The sequence below is a fragment of the Camellia sinensis genome, chromosome 14 (assembly GCF_055761805.1).
Source record: "Camellia sinensis isolate YWXY chromosome 14, ASM5576180v1, whole genome shotgun sequence".
In the NCBI taxonomy this organism is placed as follows: Eukaryota; Viridiplantae; Streptophyta; class Magnoliopsida; order Ericales; family Theaceae; genus Camellia; species Camellia sinensis.
In genome coordinates this window covers 120,037,866-120,057,177 of record NC_138974.1, presented here as the reverse complement: position 1 = coordinate 120,057,177, position 19,312 = coordinate 120,037,866, and positions in this window count along the sequence as shown.

Sequence of the window (19,312 nt, the reverse complement as noted above, 5' to 3'; positions counted from 1 at the left end):
AACAATCGAACACCTATACGGATTCTCCTGCACAGTGGCAGATATGTAAATACGGGGTTTCCGTACCATTTCTTGCGCATTGCGGTTCGAACACTCGAACACCTATACGGATTCTCCTGCACAGTGGCAGATATGTAAATACGGGGTTTACAAACCATTTCTTGCGCAATACGGTTCGAACACTCGAACACCTATACGGATTCTCCTGCACAGTGGCAGATATGTAAATACGGGGTTTACAAACCATTTCTTGCGCAATACGGTTCGAACACTCGAACACCTATACGGATTCTCCTGCACAGTGGTAGATATGTAAATACGGGGTTTACATACCATTTCTTGCGCATTACGGTTCGAACAATCGAACACCTATACGGATTCTCCTGCACAGTGGCAGATATGTAAATACGGGGTTTCCGTACCATTTCTTGCGCATTGCGGTTCGAACACTCGAACACCTATACGGATTCTCCTGCACAGTGGCAGATATGTAAATACGGGGTTTACAAACCATTTCTTGCGCAATACGGTTCGAACACTCGAACACCTATACGGATTCTCCTGCACAGTGGTAGATATGTAAATACGGGGTTTACATACCATTTCTTACGCAATACGGTTCGAACACTCGAACACCTATACGGATTCTCCTGTACAGTGGCAGATATGTAAATACGGGGTCTACATACCAATTCTTACGCAATACGATTCGAACACTCGAACACCTATACGGATTCTCCTGCACAGTGGCAGATATGTAAATACGGGGTTTACATACCATTTCTTGGGCATTACGGTTCGAACACTCGAACACCTATACGGATTCTCCTGCACAGTGGCAGATATGTAAATACGGCGTTTGCAAACCATTTCTTGGGCAATACGGTTCGAACAATCGAACACCTATACGGATTCTCCTGCACAGTGGCAGATATGTAAATACGGGGTTTACAAACCATTTCTTGCGCAATACGGTTCGAACACTCGAACACCTATACGGATTCTCCTGCACAGTGGCAGATATGTAAATACGGGGTTTACAAACCATTTCTTGCGCAATACGGTTCGAACACTCGAACACCTATACGGATTCTCCTGCACAGTGGTAGATATGTAAATACGGGGTTTACATACCATTTCTTGCGCATTACGGTTCGAACAATCGAACACCTATACGGATTCTCCTGCACAGTGGCAGATATGTAAATACGGGGTTTCCGTACCATTTCTTGCGCATTGCGGTTCGAACACTCGAACACCTATACGGATTCTCCTGCACAGTGGCAGATATGTAAATACGGGGTTTACAAACCATTTCTTGCGCAATACGGTTCGAACACTCGAACACCTATACGGATTCTCCTGCACAGTGGTAGATATGTAAATACGGGGTTTACATACCATTTCTTACGCAATACGGTTCGAACACTCGAACACCTATACGGATTCTCCTGTACAGTGGCAGATATGTAAATACGGGGTCTACATACCAATTCTTACGCAATACGATTCGAACACTAGAACACCTATACGGATTCTCCTGCACAGTGGCAGATATGTAAATACGGGGTTTACATACCATTTCTTGGGCATTACGGTTCGAACACTCGAACACCTATACGGATTCTCCTGCACAGTGGCAGATATGTAAATACGGCGTTTACAAACCATTTCTTGGGCAATACGGTTCGAACAATCGAACACCTATACGGATTCTCCTGCACAGTGGCAGATATGTAAATACGGGGTTTACATACCATTTCTTGCGCATTACGGTTCGAACACTCGAACACCTATACGGATTCTCCTGCACAGTGGCAGATATGTAAATACGGGGTTTCCGTACCATTTCTTGCGCATTACGGTTCGAACACTCGAACACCTATACGGATTCTCCTGCACAGTGGCAGATATGTAAATACGGGGTTTACATACCATTTCTTGCGCATTACGGTTCGAACACTCGAACACCTATACGGATTCTCCTGCACAGTGGCAGATATGTAAATACGGGGTTTCCGTACCATTTCTTGCGCATTACGGTTAGAACACTCGAACACCTATACGGATTCTCCTGCACAGTGACAGATATGTAAATACGGGGTTTCCGTACCATTTCTTGCGCATTACGGTTCGAACACTCGAACACCTATACGGATTCTCCTGCACAGTGGCAGATATGTAAATACGAGGTTTACATACCATTTCTTGCGCATTACGGTTCAAACACTCGAACACCTATACGGATTCTCCTGCACAGTGGCAGATATGTAAATACGGCGTTTACAAACCATTTCTTGGGCAATACGGTTCGAACAATCGAACACCTATACGGATTCTCCTGCACAGTGGCAGATATGCAAATATGGGGTTTAGATACCATTTCTTGCGCATTACGGTTCGAACACTCGAACACCTATACGGATTCTCCTGCACAGTGGCAGATATGTAAATACGGGGTTTCCGTACCATTTCTTGCGCATTACGGTTCGAACACTCGAACACCTATACAGATTCTCCTGCACAGTGGCAGATATGTAAATACGGGGTTTACATACCATTTCTTGCGCGTTACGGTTCGAACACTCGATCACCTATACGGATTCTCCTGCACAGTGGCAGATATGTAAATACGGCGTTTACAAACCATTTCTTGGGCAATACAGTTCGAACAATCGAACACCTATACGGATTCTACTGCACAGTGGCAGATATGTAAATACGGGGTTTACATACCATTTCTTGCGCATTACGGTTCGAACACTCGAACACCTATACGGATTCTCCTGCACAGTGGCAGATATGTAAATACGGGGTTTCCGTACCATTTCTTGCGCATTACGGTTCGAACAGTCGAACACCTATACGGATTCTCCTGCACAGTGGCAGATATGTAAATCCGGGGTTTACATACCATTTCTTGCGCATTACGATTCGAACACTCGAACACCTATACGGATTCTCCTGCACTGTGGCAGATATGTAAATACGGCGTTTACAAACCATTTCTTGGGCAATACGGTTCGAACACTCGAACACCTATACGGATTCTCCTGCACAGTCGCAGATATGTAAATACGGGGTTTACATACCATTTCTTCCGCATTACGGTTCGAACACTCGAACACCTATACGGATTCTCCTGCACAGTGGCAGATATGTAAATACGGGGTTTACATACCATTTCTTGCGCATTACGGTTCGAACACTCGAACACCTATACGGATTCTCCTGCACAGTGGCAGATATGTAAATACGGGGTTTACATACCATTTCTTGCGCATTACGGTTCGAACAATCGAACACCTATACGGATTCTCCTGCACAGTGGCAGATATGTAAATACGGGGTTTACATACCATTTCTTGCGCATTACGGTTCGAACACTCGAACACCTATACGGATTCTCCTGCACAGTGGCAGATATGTAAATACGGGGATTACATACCATTTCTTGCGCATTACGGTTCGAACAATCGAACACCTATACGGATTCTCCTGCACAGTGGCAGATATGTAAATACGGGGTTTCCGTACCATTTCTTGCGCATTGCGGTTCGAACACTCGAACACCTATACGGATTCTCCTGCACAGTGGCAGATATGTAAATACGGGGTTTACAAACCATTTCTTGCGCAATACGGTTCGAACACTCGAACACCTATACGGATTCTCCTGCACAGTGGCAGATATGTAAATACGGGGTTTACAAACCATTTCTTGCGCAATACGGTTCGAACACTCGAACACCTATACGGATTCTCCTGCACAGTGGTAGATATGTAAATACGGGGTTTACATACCATTTCTTGCGCATTACGGTTCGAACAATCGAACACCTATACGGATTCTCCTGCACAGTGGCAGATATGTAAATACGGGGTTTCCGTACCATTTCTTGCGCATTGCGGTTCGAACACTCGAACACCTATACGGATTCTCCTGCACAGTGGCAGATATGTAAATACGGGGTTTACAAACCATTTCTTGCGCAATACGGTTCGAACACTCGAACACCTATACGGATTCTCCTGCACAGTGGTAGATATGTAAATACGGGGTTTACATACCATTTCTTACGCAATACGGTTCGAACACTCGAACACCTATACGGATTCTCCTGTACAGTGGCAGATATGTAAATACGGGGTCTACATACCAATTCTTACGCAATACGATTCGAACACTCGAACACCTATACGGATTCTCCTGCACAGTGGCAGATATGTAAATACGGGGTTTACATACCATTTCTTGGGCATTACGGTTCGAACACTCGAACACCTATACGGATTCTCCTGCACAGTGGCAGATATGTAAATACGGCGTTTACAAACCATTTCTTGGGCAATACGGTTCGAACAATCGAACACCTATACGGATTCTCCTGCACAGTGGCAGATATGTAAATACGGGGTTTACATACCATTTCTTGCGCATTACGGTTCGAACACTCGAACACCTATACGGATTCTCCTGCACAGTGGCAGATATGTAAATACGGGGTTTCCGTACCATTTCTTGCGCATTGCGGTTCGAACACTCGAACACCTATACGGATTCTCCTGCACAGTGGCAGATATGTAAATACGGGGTTTACAAACCATTTCTTGCGCAATACGGTTCGAACACTCGAACACCTATACGGATTCTCCTGCACAGTGGTAGATATGTAAATACGGGGTTTACATACCATTTCTTACGCAATACGGTTCGAACACTCGAACACCTATACGGATTCTCCTGTACAGTGGTAGATATGTAAATACGGGGTCTACATACCAATTCTTACGTAATACGATTCGAACACTCGAACACCTATACGGATTCTCCTGCACAGTGGCAGATATGTAAATACGGGGTTTACATACCATTTCTTGGGCATTACGGTTCGAACACTCGAACACCTATACGGATTCTCCTGCACAGTGGCAGATATGTAAATACGGCGTTTACAAACCATTTCTTGGGCAATACGGTTCGAACAATCGAACACCTATACGGATTCTCCTGCACAGTGGCAGATATGTAAATACGGGGTTTACATACCATTTCTTGCGCATTACGGTTCGAACACTCGAACACCTATACGGATTCTCCTGCACAGTGGCAGATATGTAAATACGGGGTTTCCGTACCATTTCTTGCGCATTACGGTTCGAACACTCGAACACCTATACGGATTCTCCTGCACAGTGGCAGATATGTAAATACGGGGTTTACATACCATTTCTTGCGCATTACGGTTCGAACACTCGAACACCTATACGGATTCTCCTGCACAGTGGCAGATATGTAAATACGGGGTTTCCGTACCATTTCTTGCGCATTACGGTTCGAACACTCGAACACCTATACGGATTCTCCTGCACAGTGACAGATATGTAAATACGGGGTTTCCGTACCATTTCTTGCGCATTACGGTTCGAACACTCGAACACCTATACGGATTCTCCTGCACAGTGGCAGATATGTAAATACGAGGTTTACATACCATTTCTTGCGCATTACGGTTCAAACACTCGAACACCTATACGGATTCTCCTGCACAGTGGCAGATATGTAAATACGGCATTTACAAACCATTTCTTGGGCAATACGGTTCGAACAATCGAACACCTATACGGATTCTCCTGCACAGTGGCAGATATGCAAATATGGGGTTTAGATACCATTTCTTGCGCATTACGGTTCGAACACTCGAACACCTATACGGATTCTCCTGCACAGTGGCAGATATGTAAATACGGGGTTTCCGTACCATTTCTTGCGCATTACGGTTCGAACACTCGAACACCTATACAGATTCTCCTGCACAGTGGCAGATATGTAAATACGGGGTTTACATACCATTTCTTGCGCGTTACGGTTCGAACACTCGAACACCTATACGGATTCTCCTGCACAGTGGCAGATATGTAAATACGGCGTTTACAAACCATTTCTTGGGCAATACTGTTCGAACAATCGAACACCTATACGGATTCTACTGCACAGTGGCAGATATGTAAATACGGGGTTTACATACCATTTCTTGCGCATTACGGTTCGAACACTCGAACACCTATACGGATTCTCCTGCACAGTGGCAGATATGTAAATACGGGGTTTCCGTACCATTTCTTGCGCATTACGGTTCGAACAGTCGAACACCTATACGGATTCTCCTGCACAGTGGCAGATATGTAAATCCGGGGTTTACATACCATTTCTTGCGCATTACGATTCGAACACTCGAACACCTATACGGATTCTCCTGCACTGTGGCAGATATGTAAATACGGCGTTTACAAACCATTTCTTGGGCAATACGGTTCGAACACTCGAACACCTATACGGATTCTCCTGCACAGTCGCAGATATGTAAATACGGGGTTTACATACCATTTCTTCCGCATTACGGTTCGAACACTCGAACACCTATACGGATTCTCCTGCACAGTGGCAGATATGTAAATACGGGGTTTACATACCATTTCTTGCGCATTACGGTTCGAACACTCGAACACCTATACGGATTCTCCTGCACAGTGGCAGATATGTAAATACGGGGTTTACATACCATTTCTTGCGCATTACGGTTCGAACAATCGAACACCTATACGGATTCTCCTGCACAGTGGCAGATATGTAAATACGAGGTTTCCGTACCATTTCTTGCGCATTGCGGTTCGAACACTCGAACACCTATACGGATTCTCCTGCACAGTGGCAGATATGTAAATACGGGGTTTACAAACCATTTCTTGCGCAATACGGTTCGAACACTCGAACACCTATACGGATTCTCCTGCACAGTGGCAGATATGTAAATACGGGGTTTACAAACCATTTCTTGCGCAATACGGTTCGAACAGTCGAACACCTATACGGATTCTCCTGCACAGTGGTAGATATGTAAATACGGGGTTTACATACCATTTCTTGCGCATTACGGTTCGAACAATCGAACACCTATACGGATTCTCCTGCACAGTGGCAGATATGTAAATACGGGGTTTCCGTACCATTTCTTGCGCATTGCGGTTCGAACACTCGAACACCTATACGGATTCTCCTGCACAGTGGCAGATATGTAAATACGGGGTTTACAAACCATTTCTTGCGCAATACGGTTCGAACACTCGAACACCTATACGGATTCTCCTGCACAGTGGTAGATATGTAAATACGGGGTTTACATACCATTTCTTACGCAATACGGTTCGAACACTCGAACACCTATACGGATTCTCCTGTACAGTGGCAGATATGTAAATACGGGGTCTACATACCAATTCTTACGCAATACGATTCGAACACTCGAACACCTATACGGATTCTCCTGCACAGTGGCAGATATGTAAATACGGGGTTTACATACCATTTCTTGGGCATTACGGTTCGAACACTCGAACACCTATACGGATTCTCCTGCACAGTGGCAGATATGTAAATACGGCGTTTACAAACCATTTCTTGGGCAATACGGTTCGAACAATCGAACACCTATACGGATTCTCCTGCACAGTGGCAGATATGTAAATACGGGGTTTACATACCATTTCTTGCGCATTACGGTTCGAACACTCGAACACCTATACGGATTCTCCTGCACAGTGGCAGATATGTAAATACGGGGTTTCCGTACCATTTCTTGCGCATTGCGGTTCGAACACTCGAACACCTATACGGATTCTCCTGCACAGTGGCAGATATGTAAATACGGGGTTTACAAACCATTTCTTGCGCAATACGGTTCGAACACTCGAACACCTATACGGATTCTCCTGCACAGTGGTAGATATGTAAATACGGGGTTTACATACCATTTCTTACGCAATACGGTTCGAACACTCGAACACCTATACGGATTCTCCTGTACAGTGGTAGATATGTAAATACGGGGTCTACATACCAATTCTTACGTAATACGATTCGAACACTCGAACACCTATACGGATTCTCCTGCACAGTGGCAGATATGTAAATACGGGATTTACATACCATTTCTTGGGCATTACGGTTCGAACACTCGAACACCTATACGGATTCTCCTGCACAGTGGCAGATATGTAAATACGGCGTTTACAAACCATTTCTTGGGCAATACGGTTCGAACAATCGAACACCTATACGGATTCTCCTGCACAGTGGCAGATATGTAAATACGGGGTTTACATACCATTTCTTGCGCATTACGGTTCGAACACTCGAACACCTATACGGATTCTCCTGCACAGTGGCAGATATGTAAATACGGGGTTTCTGTACCATTTCTTGCGCATTACGGTTCGAACACTCGAACACCTATACGGATTCTCCTGCACAGTGGCAGATATGTAAATACGGGGTTTACATACCATTTCTTGCGCGTTACGGTTCGAACACTCGAACACCTATACGGATTCTCCTGCACAGTGGCAGATATGTAAATACGGCGTTTACAAACCATTTCTTGGGCAATACTGTTCGAACAATCGAACACCTATACGGATTCTACTGCACAGTGGCAGATATGTAAATACGGGGTTTACATACCATTTCTTGCGCATTACGGTTCGAACACTCGAACACCTATACGGATTCTCCTGCACAGTGGCAGATATGTAAATACGGGGTTTCCGTACCATTTCTTGCGCATTACGGTTCGAACAGTCGAACACCTATACGGATTCTCCTGCACAGTGGCAGATATGTAAATCCGGGGTTTACATACCATTTCTTGCGCATTACGATTCGAACACTCGAACACCTATACGGATTCTCCTGCACTGTGGCAGATATGTAAATACGGCGTTTACAAACCATTTCTTGGGCAATACGGTTCGAACACTCGAACACCTATACGGATTCTCCTGCACAGTGGTAGATATGTAAATACGGGGTTTACATACCATTTCTTACGCAATACGGTTCGAACACTCGAACACCTATACGGATTCTCCTGTACAGTGGCAGATATGTAAATACGGGGTCTACATACCAATTCTTACGCAATACGATTCGAACACTCGAACACCTATACGGATTCTCCTGCACAGTGGCAGATATGTAAATACGGGGTTTACATACCATTTCTTGGGCATTACGGTTCGAACACTCGAACACCTATACGGATTCTCCTGCACAGTGGCAGATATGTAAATACGGCGTTTACAAACCATTTCTTGGGCAATACGGTTCGAACAATCGAACACCTATACGGATTCTCCTGCACAGTGGCAGATATGTAAATACGGGGTTTACATACCATTTCTTGCGCATTACGGTTCGAACACTCGAACACCTATACGGATTCTCCTGCACAGTGGCAGATATGTAAATACGGGGTTTCCGTACCATTTCTTGCGCATTGCGGTTCGAACACTCGAACACCTATACGGATTCTCCTGCACAGTGGCAGATATGTAAATACGGGGTTTACAAACCATTTCTTGCGCAATACGGTTCGAACACTCGAACACCTATACGGATTCTCCTGCACAGTGGTAGATATGTAAATACGGGGTTTACATACCATTTCTTACGCAATACGGTTCGAACACTCGAACACCTATACGGATTCTCCTGTACAGTGGCAGATATGTAAATACGGGGTCTACATACCAATTCTTACGCAATACGATTCGAACACTCGAACACCTATACGGATTCTCCTGCACAGTGGCAGATATGTAAATACGGGGTTTACATACCATTTCTTGCGCAATACGGTTCGAACACTCGAACACCTATACGGATTCTCCTGCACAGTGGCAGATATGTAAATACGGCGTTTACAAACCATTTCTTGGGCAATACGGTTCGAACAATCGAACACCTATACGGATTCTCCTGCACAGTGGCAGATATGTAAATACGGGGTTTACATACCATTTCTTGCGCATTACGGTTCGAACACTCGAACACCTATACGGATTCTCCTGCACAGTGGCAGATATGTAAATACGGGGTTTCCGTACCATTTCTTGCGCATTACGGTTCGAACACTCGAACACCTATACGGATTCTCCTGCACAGTGGCAGATATGTAAATACGGGGTTTACATACCATTTCTTGCGCGTTACGGTTCGAAGACTCGAACACCTATACGGATTCTCCTGCACAGTGGCAGATATGTAAATACGGCGTTTACAAACCATTTCTTGGGCAATACTGTTCGAACAATCGAACACCTATACGGATTCTACTGCACAGTGGCAGATATGTAAATACGGGGTTTACATACCATTTCTTGCGCATTACGGTTCGAACACTCGAACACCTATACGGATTCTCCTGCACAGTGGCAGATATGTAAATACGGGGTTTCCGTACCATTTCTTGCGCATTATGGTTCGAACAGTCGAACACCTATACGGATTCTCCTGCACAGTGGCAGATATGTAAATCCGGGGTTTACATACCATTTCTTGCGCATTACGATTCGAACACTCGAACACCTATACGGATTCTCCTGCACTGTGGCAGATATGTAAATACGGCGTTTACAAACCATTTCTTGGGCAATACGGTTCGAACACTCGAACACCTATACGGATTCTCCTGCACAGTCGCAGATATGTAAATACGGGGTTTACATACCATTTCTTCCGCATTACGGTTCGAACACTCGAACACCTATACGGATTCTCCTGCACAGTGGCAGATATGTAAATACGGGGTTTACATACCATTTCTTGCGCATTACGGTTCGAACACTCGAACACCTATACGGATTCTCCTGCACAGTGGCAGATATGTAAATACGGGGTTTCCGTACCATTTCTTGCGCATTACGGTTCGAACACTCGAACACCTATACGGATTCTCCTGCACAGTGGCAGATATGTAAATACGGGGTTTACATACCATTTCTTGCGCATTACGGTTCGAACACTCGAACACCTATACGGATTCTCCTGCACAGTGGCAGATATGTAAATACGGGGTTTCCGTACCATTTCTTGCGCATTACGGTTCGAACACTCGAACACCTATACGGATTCTCCTGCACAGTGACAGATATGTAAATACGGGGTTTCCGTACCATTTCTTGCGCATTACGGTTCGAACACTCGAACACCTATGCGGATTCTCCTGCACAGTGGCAGATATGTAAATACGAGGTTTACATACCATTTCTTGCGCATTACGGTTCAAACACTCGAACACCTATACGGATTCTCCTGCACAGTGGCAGATATGTAAATACGGCGTTTACAAACCATTTCTTGGGCAATACGGTTCGAACAATCGAACACCTATACGGATTCTCCTGCACAGTGGCAGATATGCAAATACGGGGTTTACATACCATTTCTTGCGCATTACGGTTCGAACACTCGAACACCTATACGGATTCTCCTGCACAGTGGCAGATATGTAAATACGGGGTTTACATACCATTTCTTGCCCATTACGGTTCGAACAATCGAACACCTATACGGATTCTCCTGCACAGTGGCAGATATGTAAATACGGGGTTTACATACCATTTCTTGCGCGTTACGGTTCGAACACTCGAACACCTATACGGATTCTCCTGCATAGTGGCAGATATGTAAATACGGGGTTTACAAACCATTTCTTGCGCAATACGGTTCGAACACTCGAACACCTATACGGATTCTCCTGCACAGTGGTAGATATGTAAATACGGGGTTTACATACCATTTCTTACGCAATACGGTTCGAACACTCGAACACCTATACGGATTCTCCTGTACAGTGGCAGATATGTAAATACGGGGTCTACATACCAATTCTTACGCAATACGATTCGAACACTAGAACACCTATACGGATTCTCCTGCACAGTGGCAGATATGTAAATACGGGGTTTACATACCATTTCTTGGGCATTACGGTTCGAACACTCGAACACCTATACGGATTCTCCTGCACAGTGGCAGATATGTAAATACGGCGTTTACAAACCATTTCTTGGGCAATACGGTTCGAACAATCGAACACCTATACGGATTCTCCTGCACAGTGGCAGATATGTAAATACGGGGTTTACATACCATTTCTTGCGCATTACGGTTCGAACACTCGAACACCTATACGGATTCTCCTGCACAGTGGCAGATATGTAAATACGGGGTTTCCGTACCATTTCTTGCGCATTACGGTTCGAACACTCGAACACCTATACGGATTCTCCTGCATAGTGGCAGATATGTAAATACGGGGTTTACATACCATTTCTTGCGCATTACGGTTCGAACACTCGAACACCTATACGGATTCTCCTACACAGTGGCAGATATGTAAATACGGGGTTTCCGTACCATTTCTTGCGCATTACGGTTCGAACACTCGAGCACCTATACGGATTCTCCTGCACAGTGACAGATATGTAAATACGGGGTTTCCGTACCATTTCTTGCGCATTACGGTTCGAACACTCGAACACCTATACGGATTCTCCTGCACAGTGGCAGATATGTAAATACGAGGTTTACATACCATTTCTTGCGCATTACGGTTCAAACACTCGAACACCTATACGGATTCTCCTGCACAGTGGCAGATATGTAAATACGGGGTTTACATACCATTTCTTGGGCATTACGGTTCGAACACTCGAACACCTATACGGATTCTCCTGCACAGTGGCAGATATGTAAATACGGCGTTTACAAACCATTTCTTGGGCAATACGGTTCGAACAATCGAACACCTATACGGATTCTCCTGCACAGTGGCAGATATGTAAATACGGGGTTTACATACCATTTCTTGCGCATTACGGTTCGAACACTCGAACACCTATACGGATTCTCCTGCACAGTGGCAGATATGTAAATACGGGGTTTCCGTACCATTTCTTGCGCATTACGGTTCGAACACTCGAACACCTATACGGATTCTCCTGCACAGTGGCAGATATGTAAATACGGGGTTTACATACCATTTCTTGCGCGTTACGGTTCGAAGACTCGAACACCTATACGGATTCTCCTGCACAGTGGCAGATATGTAAATACGGCGTTTACAAACCATTTCTTGGGCAATACTGTTCGAACAATCGAACACCTATACGGATTCTACTGCACAGTGGCAGATATGTAAATACGGGGTTTACATACCATTTCTTGCGCATTACGGTTCGAACACTCGAACACCTATACGGATTCTCCTGCACAGTGGCAGATATGTAAATACGGGGTTTCCGTACCATTTCTTGCGCATTATGGTTCGAACAGTCGAACACCTATACGGATTCTCCTGCACAGTGGCAGATATGTAAATCCGGGGTTTACATACCAATTCTTACGCAATACGATTCGAACACTCGAACACCTATACGGATTCTCCTGCACAGTGGCAGATATGTAAATACGGGGTTTACATACCATTTCTTGGGCATTACGGTTCGAACACTCGAACACCTATACGGATTCTCCTGCACAGTGGCAGATATGTAAATACGGCGTTTACAAACCATTTCTTGGGCAATACGGTTCGAACAATCGAACACCTATACGGATTCTCCTGCACAGTGGCAGATATGTAAATACGGGGTTTACATACCATTTCTTGCGCATTACGGTTCGAACACTCGAACACCTATACGGATTCTCCTGCACAGTGGCAGATATGTAAATACGGGGTTTCCGTACCATTTCTTGCGCATTACGGTTCGAACACTCGAACACCTATACGGATTCTCCTGCACAGTGGCAGATATGTAAATACGGGGTTTACATACCATTTCTTGCGCGTTACGGTTCGAAGACTCGAACACCTATACGGATTCTCCTGCACAGTGGCAGATATGTAAATACGGCGTTTACAAACCATTTCTTGGGCAATACTGTTCGAACAATCGAACACCTATACGGATTCTACTGCACAGTGGCAGATATGTAAATACGGGGTTTACATACCATTTCTTGCGCATTACGGTTCGAACACTCGAACACCTATACGGATTCTCCTGCACAGTGGCAGATATGTAAATACGGGGTTTCCGTACCATTTCTTGCGCATTATGGTTCGAACAGTCGAACACCTATACGGATTCTCCTGCACAGTGGCAGATATGTAAATCCGGGGTTTACATACCATTTCTTGCGCATTACGATTCGAACACTCGAACACCTATACGGATTCTCCTGCACTGTGGCAGATATGTAAATACGGCGTTTACAAACCATTTCTTGGGCAATACGGTTCGAACACTCGAACACCTATACGGATTCTCCTGCACAGTCGCAGATATGTAAATACGGGGTTTACATACCATTTCTTCCGCATTACGGTTCGAACACTCGAACACCTATACGGATTCTCCTGCACAGTGGCAGATATGTAAATACGGGGTTTACATACCATTTCTTGCGCATTACGGTTCGAACACTCGAACACCTATACGGATTCTCCTGCACAGTGGCAGATAGGTAAATACGGGGTTTCCGTACCATTTCTTGCGCATTACGGTTCGAACACTCGAACACCTATACGGATTCTCCTGCATAGTGGCAGATATGTAAATACGGGGTTTACATACCATTTCTTGCGCATTACGGTTCGAACACTCGAACACCTATACGGATTCTCCTACACAGTGGCAGATATGTAAATACGGGGTTTCCGTACCATTTCTTGCGCATTACGGTTCGAACACTCGAGCACCTATACGGATTCTCCTGCACAGTGACAGATATGTAAATACGGGGTTTCCGTACCATTTCTTGCGCATTACGGTTCGAACACTCGAACACCTATACGGATTCTCCTGCACAGTGGCAGATATGTAAATACGAGGTTTACATACCATTTCTTGCGCATTACGGTTCAAACACTCGAACACCTATACGGATTCTCCTGCACAGTGGCAGATATGTAAATACGGGGTTTACATACCATTTCTTGGGCATTACGGTTCGAACACTCGAACACCTATACGGATTCTCCTGCACAGTGGCAGATATGTAAATACGGCGTTTACAAACCATTTCTTGGGCAATACGGTTCGAACAATCGAACACCTATACGGATTCTCCTGCACAGTGGCAGATATGTAAATACGGGGTTTACATACCATTTCTTGCGCATTACGGTTCGAACACTCGAACACCTATACGGATTCTCCTGCACAGTGGCAGATATGTAAATACGGGGTTTCCGTACCATTTCTTGCGCATTACGGTTCGAACACTCGAACACCTATACGGATTCTCCTGCACAGTGGCAGATATGTAAATACGGGGTTTACATACCATTTCTTGCGCGTTACGGTTCGAAGACTCGAACACCTATACGGATTCTCCTGCACAGTGGCAGATATGTAAATACGGCGTTTACAAACCATTTCTTGGGCAATACTGTTCGAACAATCGAACACCTATACGGATTCTACTGCACAGTGGCAGATATGTAAATACGGGGTTTACATACCATTTCTTGCGCATTACGGTTCGAACACTCGAACACCTATACGGATTCTCCTGCACAGTGGCAGATATGTAAATACGGGGTTTCCGTACCATTTCTTGCGCATTATGGTTCGAACAGTCGAACACCTATACGGATTCTCCTGCACAGTGGCAGATATGTAAATCCGGGGTTTACATACCAATTCTTACGCAATACGATTCGAACACTCGAACACCTATACGGATTCTCCTGCACAGTGGCAGATATGTAAATACGGGGTTTACATACCATTTCTTGGGCATTACGGTTCGAACACTCGAACACCTATACGGATTCTCCTGCACAGTGGCAGATATGTAAATACGGCGTTTACAAACCATTTCTTGGGCAATACGGTTCGAACAATCGAACACCTATACGGATTCTCCTGCACAGTGGCAGATATGTAAATACGGGGTTTACATACCATTTCTTGCGCATTACGGTTCGAACACTCGAACACCTATACGGATTCTCCTGCACAGTGGCAGATATGTAAATACGGGGTTTCCGTACCATTTCTTGCGCATTACGGTTCGAACACTCGAACACCTATACGGATTCTCCTGCACAGTGGCAGATATGTAAATACGGGGTTTACATACCATTTCTTGCGCGTTACGGTTCGAAGACTCGAACACCTATACGGATTCCCCTGCACAGTGGCAGATATGTAAATACGGCGTTTACAAACCATTTCTTGGGCAATACTGTTCGAACAATCGAACACCTATACGGATTCTACTGCACAGTGGCAGATATGTAAATACGGGGTTTACATACCATTTCTTGCGCATTACGGTTCGAACACTCGAACACCTATACGGATTCTCCTGCACAGTGGCAGATATGTAAATACGGGGTTTCCGTACCATTTCTTGCGCATTATGGTTCGAACAGTCGAACACCTATACGGATTCTCCTGCACAGTGGCAGATATGTAAATCCGGGGTTTACATACCATTTCTTGCGCATTACGATTCGAACACTCGAACACCTATACGGATTCTCCTGCACTGTGGCAGATATGTAAATACGGCGTTTACAAACCATTTCTTGGGCAATACGGTTCGAACACTCGAACACCTATACGGATTCTCCTGCACAGTCGCAGATATGTAAATACGGGGTTTACATACCATTTCTTCCGCATTACGGTTCGAACACTCGAACACCTATACGGATTCTCCTGCACAGTGGCAGATATGTAAATACGGGGTTTACATACCATTTCTTGCGCATTACGGTTCGAACACTCGAACACCTATACGGATTCTCCTGCACAGTGGCAGATATGTAAATACGGGGTTTCCGTACCATTTCTTGCGCATTACGGTTCGAACACTCGAACACCTATACGGATTCTCCTGCATAGTGGCAGATATGTAAATACGGGGTTTACATACCATTTCTTGCGCATTACGGTTCGAACACTCGAACACCTATACGGATTCTCCTACACAGTGGCAGATATGTAAATACGGGGTTTCCGTACCATTTCTTGCGCATTACGGTTCGAACACTCGAGCACCTATACGGATTCTCCTGCACAGTGACAGATATGTAAATACGGGGTTTCCGTACCATTTCTTGCGCATTACGGTTCGAACACTCGAACACCTATACGGATTCTCCTGCACAGTGGCAGATATGTAAATACGAGGTTTACATACCATTTCTTGCGCATTACGGTTCAAACACTCGAACACCTATACGGATTCTCCTGCACAGTGGCAGATATGTAAATACGGCGTTTACAAACCATTTCTTGGGCAATACGGTTCGAACAATCGAACACCTATACGGATTCTCCTGCACAGTGGCAGATATGCAAATATGGGGTTTAGATACCATTTCTTGCGCATTACGGTTCGAACACTCGAACACCGATACGGATTCTCCTGCACAGTGGCAGATATGTAAATACGGGGTTTCCGTACCATTTCTTGCGCATTACGGTTCGAACACTCGAACACCTATACAGATTCTCCTGCATAGTGGCAGATATGTAAATACGGGGTTTACATACCATTTCTTGCGCGTTACGGTTCGAACACTCGAACACCTATACGGATTCTCCTGCACAGTGGCAGATATGTAAATACGGCGTTTACAAACCATTTCTTGGGCAATACTGTTCGAACAATCGAACACCTATACGGATTCTACTGCACAGTGGCAGATATGTAAATACGGGGTTTACATACCATTTCTTGCGCATTACGGTTCGAACACTCGAACACCTATACGGATTCTCCTGCACAGTGGCAGATATGTAAATACGGGGTTTCCGTACCATTTCTTGCGCATTACGGTTCGAACAGTCGAACACCTATACGGATTCTCCTGCACAGTGGCAGATATGTAAATCCGGGGTTTACATACCATTTCTTGCGCATTACGATTCGAACACTCGAACACCTATACGGATTCTCCTGCACTGTGGCAGATATGTAAATACGGCGTTTACAAACCATTTCTTGGGTAATACGGTTCGAACACTCGAACACCTATACGGATTCTCCTGCACAGTCGCAGATATGTAAATACGGGGTTTACATACCATTTCTTCCGCATTACGGTTCGAACACTCGAACACCTATACGGATTCTCCTGCACAGTGGCAGATATGTAAATACGGGGTTTACATACCATTTCTTGCGCATTACGGTTCGAACACTCGAACACCTATACGGATTCTCCTGCACAGTGGCAGATATGTAAATACGGGGTTTACATACCATTTCTTGCGCATTACGGTTCGAACAATCGAACACCTATACGGATTCTCCTGCACAGTGGCAGATATGTAAATACGGGGTTTCCGTACCATTTCTTGCGCATTGCGGTTCGAACACTCGAACACCTATACGGATTCTCCTGCACAGTGGCAGATATGTAAATACGGGGTTTACAAACCATTTCTTGCGCAATACGGTTCGAACACTCGAACACCAATACGGATTCTCCTGCACAGTGGCAGATATGTAAATACGGGGTTTACAAACCATTTCTTGCGCAATACGGTTCGAACACTCGAACACCTATACGGATTCTCCTGCACAGTGGTAGATATGTAAATACGGGGTTTACATACCATTTCTTGCGCATTACGGTTCGAACAATCGAACACCTATACGGATTCTCCTGCACAGTGGCAGATATGTAAATACGGGGTTTCCATACCATTTCTTGCGCATTGCGGTTCGAACACTCGAACACCTATACGGATTCTCCTGCACAGTGGCAGATATGTAAATACGGGGTTTACAAACCATTTCTTGCGCAATACGGTTCGAACACTCGAACACCTATACGGATTCTCCTGCACAGTGGTAGATATGTAAATACGGGGTCTACATACCAATTCTTACGCAATACGATTCGAACACTCGAACACCTATACGGATTCTCCTGCACAGTGGCAGATATGTAAATACGGGGTTTACATACCATTTCTTGCGCATTACGGTTCGAACACTCGAACACCTATACGGATTCTCCTGCACAGTGGCAGATATGTAAATACGGGGTTTCCGTACCATTTCTTGCGCATTACGGTTCGAACACACGAACACCTATACGGATTCTCCTGCACAGTGGCAGATATGTAAATACGGGGTTTACATACCATTTCTTGCGCGTTACGGTTCGAACACTCGAACACCTATACGGATTCTCCTGCACAGTGGCAGATATGTAAATACGGTGTTTACAAACCATTTCTTGGGCAATACTGTTCGAACAATCGAACACCTATACGGATTCTACTGCACAGTGGCAGATATGTAAATACGGGGTTTACATACCATTTCTTGCGCATTACGGTTCGAACACTCGAACACCTATACGGATTCTCCTGCACAGTGGCAGATATGTAAATACGGGGTTTCCGTACCATTTCTTGCGCATTACGGTTC